This window comes from Heterodontus francisci, chromosome 17, assembly GCF_036365525.1.
Source record: "Heterodontus francisci isolate sHetFra1 chromosome 17, sHetFra1.hap1, whole genome shotgun sequence".
NCBI lineage: Eukaryota > Metazoa > Chordata > Chondrichthyes > Heterodontiformes > Heterodontidae > Heterodontus > Heterodontus francisci.
Genome location: NC_090387.1, coordinates 97,380,679 through 97,403,093, shown reverse-complemented (window position 1 = coordinate 97,403,093; position 22,415 = coordinate 97,380,679).

Here is a 22,415-nt window from a genome sequence, read left to right as displayed (position 1 = left end):
TTTCCAGGTTAACTGACTGCCCTGTTTCCGGGGTAACTGACTGCCCTGTTTCCAGGGTAACTGACTGCCCAGTTTCCAGGGTAACTGATCACCCTGTTTCTGGGATAACTGACTGCCCTGTTTCCGGGATAACTGACTGCCCTGTTTCCAGGATAACTGATCACCCTGTTTCCGGGGTAACTGAGTAGTCTGTTTCTAGGGTTACTGTCCGCCCTGTTTCCGGGGTAACTGAATGCCCAGTTTCCAGGGTAACTGACTGCCCAGTATCCAGGGTAACTGATCACCCTGTTTCTGGGGTAACTGACTGCCCTGTTTCCAGGGTAACTGACTGCCCAGCTTCCAGGGTAACTGATCATCCTATTTCCGGGATAACTGACTCCCCTGTTTCCAGGGTAACTGACTGCCCAGTTTCCAGGGTAACTGACTGCCCTGTTTCCGGGGTAACTGACTGCCCTGTTTCCAGGGTAACTGACTGCCCTGTTTCCAGTGTAACTGATCACCCTGTTTCCAGGGTAACTGACTGCCCAGTTTCCAGGGTAACCGTTCACCCTGTTTCCGGGATAACTGACTGCCTTCTTTCCGGGTAACTGACTGCACTGTGTCCAGGGTAACTGACTGCCCTGTTTCCGGGTAACTGACTGCACTGTGTCCAGGGTAACTGATCTCCCTGTTTCCGGGATAACTGACTGCCCTGTTTCCGGGATAACTGACTGCCCTGTTTCCAGGGTAACTGACTGCCCTGTTTCCAGGATAACTGACTGCCCTGTTTCCGGGGTAACTGATCACCCTGTTTCCGGGGCAACTGACTAACCTGTTTCCAGGGTGACTGACTGGCCTGTTTCCAGGGTAACTGACTGCCCAGTTTCCGGGGTAACTGACTGCTCTGTTACCAGGGTAACTGACTGCCCTGCTTCCGGGGTAACTGACTGCCCTGTTTCCAGGGTAACTGATCACCCTGTTTCCGGGATAACTGAATGCCCTGTTTCCGGGATAACTGACTGCCCTGTTTCCAGGGTAACTGACTGCCCAGTTTCCGGGGTAACTGACTGCCCTGTTTCCAGGCTAACTGACGGCCCTGTTTCCAGGATAACTGATCACCCTGTTTCCGGGGTAACTGACCGCCCAGTTTCCAGGATAACTGATCACCCTGTTTCCGGGGTAACTGACCACCCTGTTTCCAGGATAACTGACTGCACTGTTTACAGGGTAACTGACTGCCCAGTTTCCAGGGTAACTGACTGCCATGTTTCCGGGGTTACATCTGCCGCTGTTTCCAGGGTAACTGATTGCCCAGTTTCCAGGGTAACTGACTGCCCAGTATCCAGGGTAACTGATCACCCTGTTTCTGGGGTAACTGACTGCCCTGTTTCCAGGGTAACTGACTGCCCAGCGTCCAGGGTAACTGATCATCCTATTTCCGGGATAACTGACTCCCCTGTTTCCAGGGTAACTGACTGCCCAGTTTCCAGGGTAACTGACTGCCCTGTTTCCGGGGTAACTGACTACCCTGTTTCCAGGGTAACTGATCACCCTGTTTCCGGGATAACTGACTGCCCTGTTTCCAGGGTAACTGATCACCCTGTTTCCGGGATAACTGACTGCCCTTTTTCAAGGGTAACTGACTGCCCAGTTTCCAGGGAAACTGACTGCCCTGTTTCCGGGGTAACTGACTACCCTGTTTCCAGGGTAACTGACTGCCCAGTTTCCAGGGTAACTGATCACCCTGTTTCTGGGGTAACTGACTGCCCTGTTTCCAGGGTAACTGACCAGCTAGCTTCCAGGGTAACTGATCATCCTGTTTCCGGGATAACTGACTCCCCTGTTTCCAGGGTAACTGACTGCCCAGTTTCCAGGGTAACTGACTGCCCTGTTTCCGGGGTAACTGACTGCCCTGTTTCCAGGGTAACTGACTGCCCAGTTTCCAGGGTAACTGATCGCCCTCTTTCCGGGGTAACTGACTAATCTGTTTCCAGGGTTACTGACCGCCCTGTTTCCGGGGTAACTGACTGCCCTGTTTCCGGGGTAACTGACTGCCCTGTTTCTGGGATAACTGACTGCCCTGTTTCCAGGGTAACTGACTGCCCTGCTTCCGGGGTAACTGACTGCCCTGTTTCCAGAATAACTGATCACCCTGTTTCCGGGGTAACTGACTAATCTGTTTCCAGGGTTACTGACCGCCCTGTTTCCGGGGTAACTGACTGCCCTGTTTCCGGGGTAACTGACCGCCCTGTTTCCAGGATAACTGTTCATCCTGTTTCCGGGGGAACTGACCACCCTGTTTCCAGGGTAACTGACTGCCCTGTTTCCAGGATAACTGACTGCCCTGTTTCCAGGGTAACTGACAGCCTTGTTTCAGGGGTAACTGAACTCCCTGTTTCCGGGGTAAAAGACCGCCCTGTTTCCAGGATAACTGACTGCCCTGTTTCCAGGGTAACTGACAGCCCAGTTTCCAGGGTTACTGATCACCCTGTTTCCGGGATAACTGACTGCCCTGTTTCCGGGATAACTGACTGCCCTGTTTCCAGGGTAACTGACTGCCCTGTTACCAGGGGAACTGACTGCCCTGTTTCTGGGGTAACTGCTCACCCTGTTTCCGGGGTAACTGACTAACCTCTTTCCAGGCTGACTGACTGCCCTGTTTCCAGGGTAACTGACTGCCCAGTTTCCGGGGCAACTGACTGCCTGTTTCCAGGGTAACTGACTGCCCTGTTTCCAGGTTAACTGACTGCCCTGTTTCCGGGGTAACTGACTGCCCTGTTTCCAGGGTAAATGACTGCCCAGTTTCCAGGGTAACTGATCACCCTGTTTCCGGGATAACTGACTGCCCTGTTTCCGGGATAACTGACTGCCCTGTTTCCAGGATAACTGATCACCCTGTTTCCGGGGTAACTGAGTAGTCTGTTTCTAGGGTTACTGTCCGCCCTGTTTCCGGGGTAACTGAATGCCCAGTTTCCAGGGTAACTGACTGCCCAGTATCCAGGGTAACTGATCACCCTGTTTCTGGGGTAACTGACTGCCCTGTTTCCAGGGTAACTGACTGCCCAGCTTACAGGGTAACTGATCATCCTATTTCCGGGATAACTGACTCCCCTGTTTCCAGGGTAACTGACTGCCCAGTTTCCAGGGTAACTGACTGCCCTGTTTCCGGGGTAACTGACTGCCCTGTTTCCAGGGTAACTGACTGCCCAGTTTCCAGGGTAACTGATCACCCTCTTTCCGGAATAACTGACTGCCCTGTTTCTGGGATAACTGACTCCCCTGTTTTGAGGGTAACTGACTGCCCTGCTTCCGGGGTAACTGACTGCCCTGTTTCCAGGCTAACTGACTGCCCTGTTTCCAGGATAACTGATCACCCTGTTTCCGGGGTAACTGACTAATCTGTTTCCAGGGTTACTGACCGCCCTGTTTCCGGGGTAACTGACTGCCCTGTTTCCGGGGTAACTGACCGCCCTGTTTCCAGGATAACTGTTCATCCTGTTTCCGGGGGAACTGACCACCCTGTTTCCAGGGTAACTGACTGCCCTGTTTCCAGGATAACTGACTGCCCTGTTTCCAGGGTAACTGACAGCCTTGTTTCAGGGGTAACTGAACTCCCTGTTTCCGGGGTAACTGACCGCCCTGTTTCCAGGATAACTGACTGCCCTGTTTCCAGGGTAACTGACAGCCCAGTTTCCAGGGTAACTGATCACCCTGTTTCCGGGATAACTGACTGCCCTGTTTCCGGGATAACTGACTGCCCTGTTTCCAGGGTAACTGACTGCCCTGTTTCCAGGGGAACTGACTGCCCTGTTTCTGGGGTAACTGCTCACCCTGTTTCCGGGGTAACTGACTAAACTCTTTCCAGGCTGACTGACTGCCCTGTTTCCAGGGTAACTGACTGCCCAGTTTCCGGGGCAACTGACTGCCTGTTTCCAGGGTAACTGACTGCCCTGTTTCCGGGGTAATTGACTGCCCTGTTTCCAGGGTAACTTACTGCCCAGTTTACAGGGTAACCGATCACCCTTTTTCCGGGATAACTGACTGCCCTGTTTCCGGGATAACTGACTGCCCTGTTTCCAGGGTAACTGATCACCCTGTTTCCGGGATAACTGACTGCCCTGTTTCCAGGGTAACTGATCACCCTGTTTCCGGGATAACTGACTGCCCTTTTTCCAGGGTAACTGACTGCCCAGTTTCCAGGGAAACTGACTGCCCTGTTTCCGGGGTAACTGACTACCCTGTTTCCAGGGTAACTGACTGCCCAGTTTCCAGGGTAACTGATCACCCTGTTTCTGGGGTAACTGACTGCCCTGTTTCCAGGGTAACTGACTGCCCAGCTTCCAGGGTAACTGATCATCCTGTTTCCGGGATAACTGACTCCCCTGTTTCCAGGGTAACTGACTGCCCAGTTTCCAGGGTAACTGACTGCCCTGTTTCCGGGGTAACTGACTGCCCTGTTTCCAGGGTAACTGACTGCCCAGTTTCCAGGGTAACTGATCACCCTGTTTCTGGGGTAACTGACTGCCCTGTTTCCAGGGTAACTGACTACCTAGCTTCCAGGGTAACTGATCATCCTGTTTCCGGGATAACTGACTCCCCTGTTTCCAGGGTAACTGACTGCCCAGTTTCCAGGGTAACTGACTGCCCTGTTTCCGGGGTAACTGACTGCCCTGTTTCCAGGGTAACTGACTGCCCAGTTTCCAGGGTAACTGATCGCCCTCTTTCCGGAATAACTGACTGCCCTGTTTCTTGGGTAACTGACTGCCCTGTTTCCAGGGTAACTGACTGCCCTGCTTCCGGGGTAACTGACTGCCCTGTTTCCAGGCTAACTGACTGCCCTGTTTCCAGGATAACTGATCACCCTGTTTCCGGGGTAACTGACTAATCTGTTTCCAGGGTTACTGACCGCCCTGTTTCCGGGGTAACTGACTGCCCTGTTTCCGGGGTAACTGACCGCCCTGTTTCCAGGATAACTGTTCATCCTGTTTCCGGGGGAACTGACCACCCTGTTTCCAGGGTAACTGACTGCCCTGTTTCCAGGATAACTGACTGCCCTGTTTCCAGGGTAACTGACAGCCTTGTTTCAGGGGTAACTGAACTCCCTGTTTCCGGGGTAAAAGACCGCCCTGTTTCCAGGATAACTGACTGCCCTGTTTCCAGGGTAACTGACAGCCCAGTTTCCAGGGTTACTGATCACCCTGTTTCCGGGATAACTGACTGCCCTGTTTCCAGGGTAACTGACTGCCCTGTTACCAGGGGAACTGACTGCCCTGTTTCTGGGGTAACTGCTCACCCTGTTTCCGGGGTAACTGACTAACCTCTTTCCAGGCTGACTGACTGCCCTGTTTCCAGGGTAACTGACTGCCCAGTTTCCGGGGCAACTGACTGCCTGTTTCCAGGGTAACTGACTGCCCTGTTTACAGCGTAACCGATCACCCTGTTTACGGGATAACTGACTGCCCTGTTTCCGGGATAACTGACTGCCCTGTTTCCAGGGTAACTGATCATCCTGTTTCCGGGATAACTGACTGCCCTGTTTCCAGGGTAACTGACTGCCCAGTTTCCAGGTTAACTGACTGCCCTGTTTCCGGGGTAACTGACTGCCCTGTTTCCAGGGTAACTGACTGCCCAGTTTCCAGGGTAACTGATCACCCTGTTTCCGGGATAACTGACTGCCCTGTTTCCGGGATAACTGACTGCCCTGTTTCCAGGATAACTGATCACCCTGTTTCCGGGGTAACTGAGTAGTCTGTTTCTAGGGTTACTGTCCGCCCTGTTTCCGGGGTAACTGAATGCCCAGTTTCCAGGGTAACTGACTGCCCAGTATCCAGGGTAACTGATCACCCTGTTTCTGGGGTAACTGACTGCCCTGTTTCCAGGGTAACTGACTGCCCAGCTTCCAGGGTAACTGATCATCCTGTTTCCGGGATAACTGACTCCCCTGTTTCCAGGGTAACTGACTGCCCAGTTTCCAGGGTAACTGACTGCCCTGTTTCCGGGGTAACTGACTGCCCTGTTTCCAGGGTAACTGACTGCCCAGTTTCCAGGGTAACTGATCACCCTCTTTCCGGAATAACTGACTGCCCTGTTTCTGGGATAACTGACTCCCCTGTTTTGAGGGTAACTGACTGCCCTGCTTCCGGGGTAACTGACTGCCCTGTTTCCAGGCTAACTGACTGCCCTGTTTCCAGGATAACTGATCACCCTGTTTCCGGGGTAACTGACTAATCTGTTTCCAGGGTTACTGACCGCCCTGTTTCCGGGGTAACTGACTGCCCTGTTTCCGGGGTAACTGACCGCCCTGTTTCCAGGATAACTGTTCATCCTGTTTCCGGGGGAACTGACCACCCTGTTTCCAGGGTAACTGACTGCCCTGTTTCCAGGATAACTGACTGCCCTGTTTCCAGGGTAACTGACAGCCTTGTTTCAGGGGTAACTGAACTCCCTGTTTCCGGGGTAACTGACCGCCCTGTTTCCAGGATAACTGACTGCCCTGTTTCCAGGGTAACTGACAGCCCAGTTTCCAGGGTAACTGATCACCCTGTTTCCGGGATAACTGACTGCCCTGTTTCCGGGATAACTGACTGCCCTGTTTCCAGGGTAACTGACTGCCCTGTTTCCAGGGGAACTGACTGCCCTGTTTCTGGGGTAACTGCTCACCCTGTTTCCGGGGTAACTGACTAAACTCTTTCCAGGCTGACTGACTGCCCTGTTTCCAGGGTAACTGACTGCCCAGTTTCCGGGGCAACTGACTGCCTGTTTCCAGGGTAACTGACTGCCCTGTTTCCGGGGTAATTGACTGCCCTGTTTCCAGGGTAACTTACTGCCCAGTTTACAGGGTAACCGATCACCCTTTTTCCGGGATAACTGACTGCCCTGTTTCCGGGATAACTGACTGCCCTGTTTCCAGGGTAACTGATCACCCTGTTTCCGGGATAACTGACTGCCCTGTTTCCAGGGTAACTGATCACCCTGTTTCCGGGATAACTGACTGCCCTTTTTCCAGGGTAACTGACTGCCCAGTTTCCAGGGAAACTGACTGCCCTGTTTCCGGGGTAACTGACTACCCTGTTTCCAGGGTAACTGACTGCCCAGTTTCCAGGGTAACTGATCACCCTGTTTCTGGGGTAACTGACTGCCCTGTTTCCAGGGTAACTGACTGCCCAGCTTCCAGGGTAACTGATCATCCTGTTTCCGGGATAACTGACTCCCCTGTTTCCAGGGTAACTGACTGCCCAGTTTCCAGGGTAACTGACTGCCCTGTTTCCGGGGTAACTGACTGCCCTGTTTCCAGGGTAACTGACTGCCCAGTTTCCAGGGTAACTGATCACCCTCTTTCCAGAATAACTGACTGCCCTGTTTCTGGGATAACTGACTGCCCTGTTTCCAGGGTAACTGACTGCCCTGCTTCCGGGGTAACTGACTGCCCTGTTTCCAGGCTAACTGACTGCCCTGTTTCCAGGATAACTGATCACCCTGTTTCCGGGGTAACTGACTAATCTGTTTCCAGGGTTACTGACTGCCCTGTTTCAAGGGGAACTGACTGCCCTGTTTCTGGGGTAACTGCTCACCCTGTTTCCGGGGTAACTGACTAAACTCTTTCCAGGCTGACTGACTGCCCTGTTTCCAGGGTAACTGACTGCCCAGTTTCCGGGGCAACTGACTGCCTGTTTCCAGGGTAACTGACTGCCCTGTTTCCGGGGTAATTGACTGCCCTGTTTCCAGGGTAACTTACTGCCCAGTTTACAGGGTAACCGATCACCCTTTTTCCGGGATAACTGACTGCCCTGTTTCCAGGGTAACTGATCACCCTGTTTCCGGGATAACTGACTGCCCTGTTTCCAGGGTAACTGATCACCCTGTTTCCGGGATAACTGACTGCCCTTTTTCCAGGGTAACTGACTGCCCAGTTTCCAGGGAAACTGACTGCCCTGTTTCCGGGGTAACTGACTACCCTGTTTCCAGGGTAACTGACTGCCCAGTTTCCAGGGTAACTGATCACCCTGTTTCTGGGGTAACTGACTGCCCTGTTTCCAGGGTAACTGACTGCCCAGCTTCCAGGGTAACTGATCATCCTGTTTCCGGGATAACTGACTCCCCTGTTTCCAGGGTAACTGACTGCCCAGTTTCCAGGGTAACTGACTGCCCTGTTTCCGGGGTAACTGACTCACCTGTTTCCAGGGTAACTGACTGCCCAGTTTCCAGGGTAACTGATCACCCTCTTTCCGGAATAACTGACTGCCCTGTTTCTGGGATAACTGACTGCCCTGTTTCCAGGGTAACTGACTGCCCTGCTTCCGGGGTAACTGACTGCCCTGTTTCCAGGCTAACTGACTGCCCTGTTTCCAGGATAACTGATCACCCTGTTTCCGGGGTAACTGACTAATCTGTTTCCAGGGTTACTGACCGCCCTGTTTCCGGGGTAACTGACTGCCCTGTTTCCGGGGTAACTGACCGCCCTGTTTCCAGGATAACTGTTCATCCTGTTTCCGGGGGAACTGACCACCCTGTTTCCAGGGTAACTGACTGCCCTGTTTCCAGGATAACTGACTGCCCTGTTTCCAGGGTAACTGACAGCCTTGTTTCAGGGGTAACTGAACTCCCTGTTTCCGGGGTAAAAGACCGCCCTGTTTCCAGGATAACTGACTGCCCTGTTTCCAGGGTAACTGACAGCCCAGTTTCCAGGGTAACTGATCACCCTGTTTCCGGGATAACTGACTGCCCTGTTTCCGGGATAACTGACTGCCCTGTTTCCAGGGTAACTGACTGCCCTGTTACCAGGGGAACTGACTGCCCTGTTTCTGGGGTAACTGACTGCCCAGTTTACAGCGTAACCGATCACCCTGTTTACGGGATAACTGACTGCCCTGTTTCCGGGATAACTGACTGCCCTGTTTCCAGGGTAACTGATCATCCTGTTTCCGGGATAACTGACTGCCCTGTTTCCAGGGTAACTGACTGCCCAGTTTCCAGGTTAACTGACTGCCCTGTTTCCGGGGTAACTGACTGCCCTGTTTCCAGGGTAACTGACTGCCCAGTTTCCAGGGTAACTGATCACCCTGTTTCTGGGATAACTGACTGCCCTGTTTCCGGGATAACTGACTGCCCTGTTTCCAGGATAACTGATCACCCTGTTTCCGGGGTAACTGAGTAGTCTGTTTCTAGGGTTACTGTCCGCCCTGTTTCCGGGGTAACTGAATGCCCAGTTTCCAGGGTAACTGACTGCCCAGTATCCAGGGTAACTGATCACCCTGTTTCTGGGGTAACTGACTGCCCTGTTTCCAGGGTAACTGACTGCCCAGCTTCCAGGGTAACTGATCATCCTATTTCCGGGATAACTGACTCCCCTGTTTCCAGGGTAACTGACTGCCCAGTTTCCAGGGTAACTGACTGCCCTGTTTCCGGGGTAACTGACTGCCCTGTTTCCAGGGTAACTGACTGCCCTGTTTCCAGTGTAACTGATCACCCTGTTTCCAGGGTAACTGACTGCCCAGTTTCCAGGGTAACCGTTCACCCTGTTTCCGGGATAACTGACTGCCTTCTTTCCGGGTAACTGACTGCACTGTGTCCAGGGTAACTGACTGCCCTGTTTCCGGGTAACTGACTGCACTGTGTCCAGGGTAACTGATCTCCCTGTTTCCGGGATAACTGACTGCCCTGTTTCCGGGATAACTGACTGCCCTGTTTCCAGGGTAACTGACTGCCCTGTTTCCAGGATAACTGACTGCCCTGTTTCCGGGGTAACTGATCACCCTGTTTCCGGGGCAACTGACTAACCTGTTTCCAGGGTGACTGACTGGCCTGTTTCCAGGGTAACTGACTGCCCAGTTTCCGGGGTAACTGACTGCTCTGTTACCAGGGTAACTGACTGCCCTGCTTCCGGGGTAACTGACTGCCCTGTTTCCAGGGTAACTGATCACCCTGTTTCCGGGATAACTGAATGCCCTGTTTCCGGGATAACTGACTGCCCTGTTTCCAGGGTAACTGACTGCCCAGTTTCCGGGGTAACTGACTGCCCTGTTTCCAGGCTAACTGACGGCCCTGTTTCCAGGATAACTGATCACCCTGTTTCCGGGGTAACTGACCGCCCAGTTTCCAGGATAACTGATCACCCTGTTTCCGGGGTAACTGACCACCCTGTTTCCAGGATAACTGACTGCACTGTTTACAGGGTAACTGACTGCCCAGTTTCCAGGGTAACTGACTGCCATGTTTCCGGGGTTACATCTGCCGCTGTTTCCAGGGTAACTGATTGCCCAGTTTCCAGGGTAACTGACTGCCCAGTATCCAGGGTAACTGATCACCCTGTTTCTGGGGTAACTGACTGCCCTGTTTCCAGGGTAACTGACTGCCCAGCGTCCAGGGTAACTGATCATCCTATTTCCGGGATAACTGACTCCCCTGTTTCCAGGGTAACTGACTGCCCAGTTTCCAGGGTAACTGACTGCCCTGTTTCCGGGGTAACTGACTGCCCTGTTTCCAGGGTAACTGACTGCCCAGTTTCCAGGGTAACTGATCACCCTCTTTCCGGAATAACTGACTGCCCTGTTTCTGGGATAACTGACTGCCCTGTTTCCAGGGTAACTGACTGCCCTGCTTCCGGGGTAACTGACTGCCCTGTTTCCAGGCTAACTGACTGCCCTGTTTCCAGGATAACTGATCACCCTGTTTCCGGGGTAACTGACTAATCTGTTTCCAGGGTTTCTGACCGCCCTGTTTCCGGGGTAACTGACTGCCCTGTTTCCGGGGTAACTGATCACCCTCTTTCTGGAATAACTGACTGCCCTGTTTCTGGGATAACTGACTCCCCTGTTTTGAGGGTAACTGACTGCCCTGCTTCCGGGGTAACTGACTGCCCTGTTTCCAGGCTAACTGACTGCCCTGTTTCCAGGATAACTGATCACCCTGTTTCCGGGGTAACTGACTAATCTGTTTCCAGGGTTACTGACCGCCCTGTTTCCGGGGTAACTGACTGCCCTGTTTCCGGGGTAACTGACCGCCCTGTTTCCAGGATAACTGTTCATCCTGTTTCCGGGGGAACTGACCACCCTGTTTCCAGGGTAACTGACTGCCCTGTTTCCAGGATAACTGACTGCCCTGTTTCCAGGGTAACTGACAGCCTTGTTTCAGGGGTAACTGAACTCCCTGTTTCCGGGGTAACTGACCGCCCTGTTTCCAGGATAACTGACTGCCCTGTTTCCAGGGTAACTGACAGCCCAGTTTCCAGGGTAACTGATCACCCTGTTTCCGGGATAACTGACTGCCCTGTTTCCGGGATAACTGACTGCCCTGTTTCCAGGGTAACTGACTGCCCTGTTTCCAGGGGAACTGACTGCCCTGTTTCTGGGGTAACTGCTCACCCTGTTTCCGGGGTAACTGACTAAACTCTTTCCAGGCTGACTGACTGCCCTGTTTCCAGGGTAACTGACTGCCCAGTTTCCGGGGCAACAGACTGCCTGTTTCCAGGGTAACTGACTGCCCTGTTTCCGGGGTAATTGACTGCCCTGTTTCCAGGGTAACTTACTGCCCAGTTTACAGGGTAACCGATCACCCTTTTTCCGGGATAACTGACTGCCCTGTTTCCGGGATAACTGACTGCCCTGTTTCCAGGGTAACTGATCACCCTGTTTCCGGGATAACTGACTGCCCTGTTTCCAGGGTAACTGATCACCCTGTTTCCGGGATAACTGACTGCCCTGTTTCCGGGATAACTGACTGCCCTGTTTCCAGGGTAACTGACTGCCCTGTTTCCAGGGGAACTGACTGCCCTGTTTCTTGGGTAACTGCTCACCCTGTTTCCGGGGTAACTGACTAAACTCTTTCCAGGCTGACTGACTGCCCTGTTTCCAGGGTAACTGACTGCCCAGTTTCCGGGGCAACTGACTGCCTGTTTCCAGGGTAACTGACTGCCCTGTTTCCGGGGTAATTGACTTCCCTGTTTCCAGGGTAACTTACTGCCCAGTTTACAGGGTAACCGATCACCCTTTTTCCGGGATATCTGACTGCCCTGTTTCCGGGATAACTGACTGCCCTGTTTCCAGGGTAACTGATCACCCTGTTTCCGGGATAACTGACTGCCCTGTTTCCAGGGTAACTGATCACCCTGTTTCCGGGATAACTGACTGCCCTTTTTCCAGGGTAACTGACTGCCCAGTTTCCAGGGAAACTGACTGCCCTGTTTCCGGGGTAACTGACTACCCTGTTTCCAGGGTTACTGACTGCCCAGTTTCCAGGGTAACTGATCACCCTGTTTCTGGGGTAACTGACTGCCCTGTTTCCAGGGTAACTGACTGCCCAGCTTCCAGGGTAACTGATCATCCTGTTTCCGGGATAACTGACTCCCCTGTTTCCAGGGTAACTGACTGCCCAGTTTCCAGGGTAACTGACTGCCCTGTTTCCGGGGTAACTGACTGCCCTGTTTCCAGGGTAACTGACTGCCCAGTTTCCAGGGTAACTGATCACCCTCTTTCCGGAATAACTGACTGCCCTGTTTCTGGGATAACTGACTGCCCTGTTTCCAGGGTAACTGACTGCCCTGCTTCCGGGGTAACTGACTGCCCTGTTTCCAGGCTAACTGACTGCCCTGTTTCCAGGATAACTGATCACCCTGTTTCCGGGGTAACTGACTAATCTGTTTCCAGGGTTACTGACCGCCCTGTTTCCGGGGTAACTGACTGCCCTGTTTCCGGGGTAACTGACCGCCCTGTTTCCAGGATAACTGTTCATCCTGTTTCCGGGGGAACTGACCACCCTGTTTCCAGGGTAACTGACTGCCCTGTTTCCAGGATAACTGACTGCCCTGTTTCCAGGGTAACTGACAGCCTTGTTTCAGGGGTAACTGAACTCCCTGTTTCCGGGGTAACTGACCGCCCTGTTTCCAGGATAACTGACTGCCCTGTTTCCAGGGTAACTGACAGCCCAGTTTCCAGGGTAACTGATCACCCTGTTTCCGGGATAACTGACTGCCCTGTTTCCGGGATAACTGACTGCCCTGTTTCCAGGGTAACTGACTGCCCTGTTTCCAGGGGAACTGACTGCCCTGTTTCTGGGGTAACTGCTCACCCTGTTTCCGGGGTAACTGACTAACCTCTTTCCAGGCTGACTGACTGCCCTGTTTCCAGGGTAACTGACTGCCCAGTTTCCGGGGCAACTGAATGCCTGTTTCCAGGGTAACTGACTGCCCTGTTTCCGGGGTAATTGACTGCCCTGTTTCCAGGGTAACTTACTGCCCAGTTTACAGGGTAACCGATCACCCTTTTTCCGGGATAACTGACTGCCCTGTTTCCGGGATAACTGACTGCCCTGTTTCCAGGGTAACTGATCACCCTGTTTCCGGGATAACTGACTGCCCTGTTTCCGGGATAACTGACTGCCCTGTTTCCAGGGTAACTGATCATCCTGTTTCCGGGATACTGACTGCCCTGTTTCCAGGGTAACTGACTGCCCAGTTTCCAGGTTAACTGACTGCCCTGTTTCCGGGGTAACTGACTGCCCTGTTTCCAGGGTAACTGACTGCCCAGTTTCCAGGGTAACTGATCACCCTGTTTCCGGGATAACTGACTGCCCTGTTTCCGGGATAACTGACTGCCCTGTTTCCAGGATAACTGACTGCACTTTTTCCAGGGTAAGTGACTGCCCTGTTTCCGGGGTAACTGATCTCCCTGTTTCCGGGGTAACTGACCGCCCTGTTTCCAGGATAACTGACCGCCCTATTTCCGGGGTATCTGACCGCCATGTTTCCAGGAAAACTGACTGCCCTGTTTCCAGGGTAACTGACTGCCCTGTTTCCAGTGTAACTGATCACCCTGTTTCCAGGGTAACTGACTGCCCAGTTTCCAGGGTAACCGTTCACCCTGTTTCCGGGATAACTGACTGCCTTCTTTCCGGGTAACTGACTGCACTGTGTCCAGGGTAACTGACTGCCCTGTTTCCGGGTAACTGACTGCACTGTGTCCAGGGTAACTGATCTCCCTGTTTCCGGGATAACTGACTGCCCTGTTTCCGGGATAACTGACTGCCCTGTTTCCAGGGTAACTGACTGCCCTGTTTCCAGGATAACTGACTGCCCTGTTTCCGGGGTAACTGATCACCCTGTTTCCGGGGCAACTGACTAACCTGTTTCCAGGGTGACTGACTGGCCTGTTTCCAGGGTAACTGACTGCCCAGTTTCCGGGGTAACTGACTGCTCTGTTACCAGGGTAACTTACTGCCCTGCTTCCGGGGTAACTGACTGCCCTGTTTCCAGGGTAACTGATCACCCTGTTTCCGGGATAACTGAATGCCCTGTTTCCGGGATAACTGACTGCCCTGTTTCCAGGGTAACTGACTGCCCAGTTTCCGGGGTAACTGACTGCCCTGTTTTCAGGATAACTGATCACCCTTTTTCCGGGGTAACTGACCGCCCAGTTTCCAGGATAACTGATCACCCTGTTTCCGGGGTAACTGACCACCCTGTTTCCAGGATAACTGACTGCACTGTTTACAGGGTAACTGACTGCCCAGTTTCCAGGGTAACTGACTGCCATGTTTCCGGGGTTACATCTGCCGCTGTTTCCAGGGTAACTGATTGCCCAGTTTCCAGGGTAACTGACTGCCCAGTATCCTGGGTAACTGATCACCCTGTTTCTGGGGTAACTGACTGCCCTGTTTCCAGGGTAACTGACTGCCCAGCTTCCAGGGTAACTGATCATCCTTTTTCCGGGATAACTGACTCCCCTGTTTCCAGGGTAACTGACTGCCCAGTTTCCAGGGTAACTGACTGCCCTGTTTCCGGGGTAACTGACTGCCCTGTTTCCAGGGTAACTGACTGCCCAGTTTCCAGGGTAACTGATCACCCTCTTTCCGGAATAACTGACTGCCCTGTTTCTGGGATAACTGACTGCCCTGTTTCCAGGGTAACTGACTGCCCTGCTTCCGGGGTAACTGACTGCCCTGTTTCCAGGCTAACTGACTGCCCTGTTTCCAGGATAACTGATCACCCTGTTTCCGGGGTAACTGACTAATCTGTTTCCAGGGTTACTGACCGCCCTGTTTCCGGGGTAACTGACTGCCCTGTTTCCGGGGTAACTGACCGCCCTGTTTCCAGGATAACTGTTCATCCTGTTTCCGGGGGAACTGACCACCCTGTTTCCGGGGTAACTGACCACCCTTTTTCCAGGAAAACTGACTGCACTGTTTACAGGGTAACTGACTGCCCAGTTTCCAGGGTAACTGACTGCCATGTTTCCGGGGTTACATCTGCCGCTGTTTCCAGGGTAACTGATTGCCCAGTTTCCAGGGTAACTGACTGCCCAGTATCCAGGGTAACTGATCACCCTGTTTCTGGGGTAACTGACTGCCCTGTTTCCAGGGTAACTGACTGCCCAGCTTCCAGGGTAACTGATCATCCTATTTCCGGGATAACTGACTCCCCTGTTTCCAGGGTAACTGACTGCCCAGTTTCCAGGGTAACTGACTGCCCTGTTTCCGGGGTAACTGACTGCCCTGTTTCCAGGGTAACTGACTGCCCAGTTTCCAGGGTAACTGATCACCCTCTTTCCGGAATAACTGACTGCCCTGTTTCTGGGATAACTGACTGCCCTGTTTCCAGGGTAACTGACTGCCCTGCTTCCGGGGTAACTGACTGCCCTGTTTCCAGGCTAACTGACTGCCCTGTTTCCAGGATAACTGATCACCCTGTTTCCGGGGTAACTGACTAATCTGTTTCCAGGGTTTCTGACCGCCCTGTTTCCGGGGTAACTGACTGCCCTGTTTCCGGGGTAACTGATCACCCTCTTTCCGGAATAACTGACTGCCCTGTTTCTGGGATAACTGACTCCCCTGTTTTGAGGGTAACTGACTGCCCTGCTTCCGGGGTAACTGACTGCCCTGTTTCCAGGCTAACTGACTGCCCTGTTTCCAGGATAACTGATCACCCTGTTTCCGGGGTAACTGACTAATCTGTTTCCAGGGTTACTGACCGCCCTGTTTCCGGGGTAACTGACTGCCCTGTTTCCGGGGTAACTGACCGCCCTGTTTCCAGGATAACTGTTCATCCTGTTTCCGGGGGAACTGACCACCCTGTTTCCAGGGTAACTGACTGCCCTGTTTCCAGGATAACTGACTGCCCTGTTTCCAGGGTAACTGACAGCCTTGTTTCAGGGGTAACTGAACTCCCTGTTTCCGGGGTAACTGACCGCCCTGTTTCCAGGATAACTGACTGCCCTGTTTCCAGGGTAACTGACAGCCCAGTTTCCAGGGTAACTGATCACCCTGTTTCCGGGATAACTGACTGCCCTGTTTCCGGGATAACTGACTGCCCTGTTTCCAGGGTAACTGACTGCCCTGTTTCCAGGGGAACTGACTGCCCTGTTTCTGGGGTAACTGCTCACCCTGTTTCCGGGGTAACTGACTAAACTCTTTCCAGGCTGACTGACTGCCCTGTTTCCAGGGTAAGTGACTGCCCTGTTTCCGGGGTAACTGATCTCCCTGTTTCCGGGGTAACTGACCGCCCTGTTTCCAGGATAACTGACCGCCCTATTTCCGGGGTATCTGACCGCCATGTTTCCAGGATAACTGACTGCCCTGTTTCCAGGGTAACTGACTGCCCTGTTTCCAGTGTAACTGATCACCCTGTTTCCAGGGTAACTGACTGCCCAGTTTCCAGGGTAACCGTTCACCCTGTTTCCGGGATAACTGACTGCCTTCTTTCCGGGTAACTGACTGCACTGTGTCCAGGGTAACTGACTGCCCTGTTTCCGGGTAACTGACTGCACTGTGTCCAGGGTAACTGATCTCCCTGTTTCCGGGATAACTGACTGCCCTGTTTCCGGGATAACTGACTGCCCTGTTTCCAGGGTAACTGACTGCCCTGTTTCCAGGATAACTGACTGCCCTGTTTCCGGGGTAACTGATCACCCTGTTTCCGGGGCAACTGACCAACCTGTTTCCAGGGTGACTGACTGGCCTGTTTCCAGGGTAACTGACTGCCCAGTTTCCGGGGTAACTGACTGCTCTGTTACCAGGGTAACTTACTGCCCTGCTTCCGGGGTAACTGACTGCCCTGTTTCCAGGGTAACTGATCACCCTGTTTCCGGGATATCTGAATGCCCTGTTTCCGGGATAACTGACTGCCCTGTTTCCAGGGTAACTGACTGCCCAGTTTCCGGGGTAACTGACTGCCCTGTTTTCAGGATAACTGATCACCCTGTTTCCGGGGTAACTGACCGCCCAGTTTCCAGGATAACTGATCACCCTGTTTCCGGGGTAACTGACCACCCTGTTTCCAGGATAACTGACTGCACTGTTTACAGGGTAACTGACTGCCCAGTTTCCAGGGTAACTGACTGCCATGTTTCCGGGGTTACATCTGCCGCTGTTTCCAGGGTAACTGATTGCCCAGTTTCCAGGGTAACTGACTGCCCAGTATCCTGGGTAACTGATCACCCTGTTTCTGGGGTAACTGACTGCCCTGTTTCCAGGGTAACTGACTGCCCAGCTTCCAGGGTAACTGATCATCCTTTTTCCGGGATAACTGACTCCCCTGTTTCCAGGGTAACTGACTGCCCAGTTTCCAGGGTAACTGACTGCCCTGTTTCCGGGGTAACTGACTGCCCTGTTTCCAGGGTAACTGACTGCCCAGTTTCCAGGGTAACTGATCACCCTCTTTCCGGAATAACTGACTGCCCTGTTTCTGGGATAACTGACTGCCCTGTTTCCAGGGTAACTGACTGCCCTGCTTCCGGGGTAACTGACTGCCCTGTTTCCAGGCTAACTGACTGCCCTGTTTCCAGGATAACTGATCACCCTGTTTCCGGGGTAACTGACTAATCTGTTTCCAGGGTTACTGACCGCCCTGTTTCCGGGGTAACTGACTGCCCTGTTTCCGGGGTAACTGACCGCCCTGTTTCCAGGATAACTGTTCATCCTGTTTCCGGGGGAACTGACCACCCTGTTTCCGGGGTAACTTACCACCCTGTTTCCAGGAAAACTGACTGCACTGTTTACAGGGTAACTGACTGCTCAGTTTCCAGGGTAACTGACTGCCATGTTTCCGGGGTTACATCTGCCGCTGTTTCCAGGGTAACTGATTGCCCAGTTTCCAGGGTAACTGACTGCCCAGTATCCAGGGTAACTGATCACCCTGTTTCTGGGGTAACTGACTGCCCTGTTTCCAGGGTAACTGACTGCCCAGCTTCCAGGGTAACTGATCATCCTATTTCCGGGATAACTGACTCCCCTGTTTCCAGGGTAACTGACTGCCCAGTTTCCAGGGTAACTGACTGCCCTGTTTCCGGGGTAACTGACTGCCCTGTTTCCAGGGTAACTGACTGCCCAGTTTCCAGGGTAACTGATCACCCTCTTTCCGGAATAACTGACTGCCCTGTTTCTGGGATAACTGACTGCCCTGTTTCCAGGGTAACTGACTGCCCTGCTTCCGGGGTAACTGACTGCCCTGTTTCCAGGCTAACTGACTGCCCTGTTTCCAGGATAACTGATCACCCTGTTTCCGGGGTAACTGACTAATCTGTTTCCAGGGTTTCTGACCGCCCTGTTTCCGGGGTAACTGACTGCCCTGTTTCCGGGGTAACTGATCACCCTCTTTCCGGAATAACTGACTGCCCTGTTTCTGGGATAACTGACTCCCCTGTTTTGAGGGTAACTGACTGCCCTGCTTCCGGGGTAACTGACTGCCCTGTTTCCAGGCTAACTGACTGCCCTGTTTCCAGGATAACTGATCACCCTGTTTCCGGGGTAACTGACTAATCTGTTTCCAGGGTTACTGACCGCCCTGTTTCCGGGGTAACTGACTGCCCTGTTTCCGGGGTAACTGACCGCCCTGTTTCCAGGATAACTGTTCATCCTGTTTCCGGGGGAACTGACCACCCTGTTTCCAGGGTAACTGACTGCCCTGTTTCCAGGATAACTGACTGCCCTGTTTCCAGGGTAACTGACAGCCTTGTTTCAGGGGTAACTGAACTCCCTGTTTCCGGGGTAACTGACCGCCCTGTTTCCAGGATAACTGACTGCCCTGTTTCCAGGGTAACTGACAGCCCAGTTTCCAGGGTAACTGATCACCCTGTTTCCGGGATAACTGACTGCCCTGTTTCCGGGATAACTGACTGCCCTGTTTCCAGGGTAACTGACTGCCCTGTTTCCAGGGGAACTGACTGCCCTGTTTCTGGGGTAACTGCTCACCCTGTTTCCGGGGTAACTGACTAAACTCTTTCCAGGCTGACTGACTGCCCTGTTTCCAGGGTAACTGACTGCCCAGTTTCCGGGGCAACAGACTGCCTGTTTCCAGGGTAACTGACTGCCCTGTTTCCGGGGTAATTGACTGCCCTGTTTCCAGGGTAACTTACTGCCCAGTTTACAGGGTAACCGATCACCCTTTTTCCGGGATAACTGACTGCCCTGTTTCCGGGATAACTGACTGCCCTGTTTCCAGGGTAACTGATCACCCTGTTTCCGGGATAACTGACTGCCCTGTTTCCAGGGTAACTGATCACCCTGTTTCCGGGATAACTGACTGCCCTTTTTCCAGGGTAACTGACTGCCCAGTTTCCAGGGAAACTGACTGCCCTGTTTCCGGGGTAACTGACTACCCTGTTTCCAGGGTAACTGACTGCCCAGTTTCCAGGGTAACTGATCACCCTGTTTCTGGGGTAACTGACTGCCCTGTTTCCAGGGTAACTGACTGCCCAGCTTCCAGGGTAACTGATCATCCTGTTTCCGGGATAACTGACTCCCCTGTTTCCAGGGTAACTGACTGCCCAGTTTCCAGGGTAACTGACTGCCCTGTTTCCGGGGTAACTGACTGCCCTGTTTCCAGGGTAACTGACTGCCCAGTTTCCAGGGTAACTGATCACCCTCTTTCCGGAATAACTGACTGCCCTGTTTCTGGGATAACTGACTGCCCTGTTTCCAGGGTAACTGACTGCCCTGCTTCCGGGGTAACTGACTGCCCTGTTTCCAGGCTAACTGACTGCCCTGTTTCCAGGATAACTGATCACCCTGTTTCCGGGGTAACTGACTAATCTGTTTCCAGGGTTACTGACCGCCCTGTTTCCGGGGTAACTGACTGCCCTGTTTCCGGGGTAACTGACCGCCCTGTTTCCAGGATAACTGTTCATCCTGTTTCCGGGGGAACTGACCACCCTGTTTCCAGGGTAACTGACTGCCCTGTTTCCAGGATAACTGACTGCCCTGTTTCCAGGGTAACTGACAGCCTTGTTTCAGGGGTAACTGAACTCCCTGTTTCCGGGGTAACTGACCGCCCTGTTTCCAGGATAACTGACTGCCCTGTTTCCAGGGTAACTGACAGCCCAGTTTCCAGGGTAACTGATCACCCTGTTTCCGGGATAACTGACTGCCCTGTTTCCAGGGTAACTGACTGCCCTGTTTCCAGGGGAACTGACTGCCCTGTTTCTGGGGTAACTGCTCACCCTGTTTCCGGGGTAACTGACTAACCTCTTTCCAGGCTGACTGACTGCCCTGTTTCCAGGGTAACTGACTGCCCAGTTTCCGGGGCAACTGACTGCCTGTTTCCAGGGTAACTGACTGCCCTGTTTCCGGGGTAATTGACTGCCCTGTTTCCAGGGTAACTTAATGCCCAGTTTACAGCTAACCGATCACCCTTTTTCCGGGATAACTGACTGCCCTGTTTCCGGGATAACTGACTGCCCTGTTTCCAGGGTAACTGATCACCCTGTTTCCGGGATAACTGACTGCCCTGTTTCCGGGATAACTGACTGCCCTGTTTCCAGGGTAACTGATCATCCTGTTTCCGGGATACTGACTGCCCTGTTTCCAGGGTAACTGACTGCCCAGTTTCCAGGTTAACTGACTGCCCTGTTTCCGGGGTAACTGACTGCCCTGTTTCCAGGGTAACTGACTGCCCAGTTTCCAGGGTAACTGATCACCCTGTTTCCGGGATAACTGACTGCCCTGTTTCCGGGATAACTGACTGCCCTGTTTCCAGGATAACTGACTGCACTGTTTCCAGGGTAAGTGACTGCCCTGTTTCCGGGGTAACTGATCTCCCTGTTTCCGGGGTAACTGACCGCCCTGTTTCCAGGATAACTGACCGCCCTATTTCCGGGGTATCTGACCGCCATGTTTCCAGGATAACTGACTGCCCTGTTTCCAGGGTAACTGACTGCCCTGTTTCCAGTGTAACTGATCAACCTGTTTCCAGGGTAACTGACTGCCCAGTTTTGAGGGTAACCGTTCACCCTGTTTCCGGGATAACTGACTGCCTTCTTTCCGGGTAACTGACTGCACTGTGTCCAGGGTAACTGACTGCCCTGTTTCCGGGTAACTGACTGCACTGTGTCCAGGGTAACTGATCTCCCTGTTTCCGGGATAACTGACTGCCCTGTTTCCGGGATAACTGACTGCCCTGTTTCCAGGGTAACTGACTGCCCTGTTTCCAGGATAACTGACTGCCCTGTTTCCGGGGTAACTGATCACCCTGTTTCCGGGGCAACTGACTAACCTGTTTCCAGGGTGACTGACTGGCCTGTTTCCAGGGTAACTGACTGCCCAGTTTCCGGGGTAACTGACTGCTCTGTTACCAGGGTAACTGACTGCCCTGCTTCCGGGGTAACTGACTGCCCTGTTTCCAGGGTAACTGATCACCCTGTTTCCGGGATAACTGAATGCCCTGTTTCCGGGATAACTGACTGCCCTGTTTCCAGGGTAACTGACTGCCCAGTTTCCGGGGTAACTGACTGCCCTGTTTTCAGGATAACTGATCACCCTGTTTCCGGGGTAACTGACCGCCCAGTTTCCAGGATAACGGATCACCCTGTTTCCGGGGTAACTGACCACCCTGTTTCCAGGATAACTGACTGCACTGTTTACAGGGTAACTGACTGCCCAGTTTCCAGGGTAACTGACTGCCATGTTTCCGGGGTTACATCTGCCGCTGTTTCCGGGGTAACTGACCACCCTGTTTCCAGGATAACTGACTGCACTGTTTACAGGGTAACTGACTGCCCTGTCTCCGGGGTAACTGACTGCCCTGTTTCCGGGGTAACTGACCGCCCTGTTTCCAGGATAACTGTTCATCCTGTTTCCGGGGGAACTGACCAACCTGTTTCCAGGGTAACTGACTGCCCTGTTTCCAGGATAACTGACTGCCCTGTTTCCAGGGTAACTGACAGCCTTGTTTCAGGGGTAACTGAACTCCCTGTTTCCGGGGTAACTGACCGCCCTGTTTCCAGGATAACTGACTGCCCTGTTTCCAGGGTAACTGACAGCCCAGTTTCCAGGGTAACTGATCACCCTGTTTCCGGGATAACTGACTGCCCTGTTTCCGGGATAACTGACTGCCCTGTTTCCAGGGTAACTGACTGCCCTGTTTCTGGGGTAACTGCTCACCCTGTTTCTGGGGTAACTGACTAAACTCTTTCCAGGCTGACTGACTGCCCTGTTTCCAGGGTAACTGACTGCCC